Raw genomic sequence first — 1,409 nt, forward strand, 5'->3', positions numbered from 1 at the left:
AATAAACCTTTTGGAACGTTGCAGTACTTTCTTTATAACCTTTAAAACAGCATGTGTTTCAAGGGAGCCTTCCCAAGGTCTGGTTTGATTTATTGGAAGCCATATCCCTAATCTTCTTAATATAACAAATGAGTGATTAGAATTATAAAGTGAAGAATTTAAGCAGGTACATAATTTTCAATCCTGGCAAGAAAGTTCCTGTACACTTTCACTGATAGAAATCGTTCCTTTCAAGAGCACATAAGGATCTCTCATGCAAGCCTGAATATAAAATGTCCAATTTGTACTGGTATTAAATGTCAATGAATAATTTGTCTTATCAGAATAATATCCATCCCAAATTTGGAATCTTTTAAGACTTAAAGCTAATTTCCAAATCCCTCCTTGCCCTCTTCCTTGATCTAATTGTGGGAAGGGGGTGACATGCCACTACCATGCCATATAATTGGATGATCTGAAGAGTGGTGAATTAGTATGGTTAAAGACTTTATGCCCCTGCCAACGCAGCCTTTTGTGAGGATAGCAGAACTGCTTTTGATGAGAGCAATTAGAGACTGCATACCCCTTAGGGGACCAGTCCCATACAATTCCATAGGAACCATTAATCAAAATTATTCCCTCAGTCCCGCTGCAACTATCCCACTGAATACGATCTTGCTTTTCAGTCCACAGCTTGTGATGCTTGCATAAAGGTCTGTCCAATTTGGTGTCATTATGGGGTTCCCTGGTGGCTCAGATGGTAAAGCGTCTGTCTGCAATGCAGGAGACCCAGGTTCAATCCCTGGGTCAGGGAAGATCCTTGGAGAAGGAAATGGCAACCCAGTCCAGTATCCTTGCCTTGAGAATCCTGTGGAGGAGGAGCCTGGTAGGCTACAGTCCACAGGGGTCACAAAGAGTCGGACACGACTGAGCGATTTCACATCGGGTTCTGAGTTGTTATAAGCAAAACTCAGACCACAGAGAAGATGTAGCTGAACCTTAACATAGTTACTATTTAAAGAATTAGTGGACAGCCAGGCTTGCACAGACAATTTAAGACATCTTGTAGTTGGTCCTATACAAGTTGGCCAGGATTCATACCCATAAGTAACATTGAAGGGAGTCCCTTCCTCTTGTTAAAAAGAGGAAGGCATGTATCTTTAGGTCCTGGTATCCAGGAAGAATAATAAACATAAACAGGGATCATAGAATCCCCCCAGTTTTAGTTTTAGTAATGGGTTTTAGTAATGGGAGGCTAGGTATATATGCCCAATAAGTTTAATTTTTAGATTCAGCTGTTGCTAAGGGTATACTCACTGTGGTGGTGATAAGAGCCAACATGGCAACAGGCAGACTGTTAGGAGTGACAGCATTCCCTTTATTTTCTAAGATCTCTTCTGATTTCTGTGTTAATCTTTTAATTTTTTATC

The 1,409-nt window shown here is 40.6% G+C and overlaps 1 non-coding gene across 1 annotated transcript; it reads left to right on the forward strand.

Moving 5' to 3' along the window:
* Positions 1-721: 721 nt before the first annotated feature.
* On the forward strand, positions 722-794 carry TRNAC-GCA. Its single transcript has one exon. It is a non-coding gene; the product is annotated as a tRNA-Cys (tRNA).
* The last annotated feature ends 615 nt before the right edge of the window (positions 795-1,409 follow it).

This window comes from Bubalus bubalis, chromosome 20 (genome assembly GCF_019923935.1).
Source record: "Bubalus bubalis isolate 160015118507 breed Murrah chromosome 20, NDDB_SH_1, whole genome shotgun sequence".
NCBI classification, from domain to species: domain Eukaryota; kingdom Metazoa; phylum Chordata; class Mammalia; order Artiodactyla; family Bovidae; genus Bubalus; species Bubalus bubalis.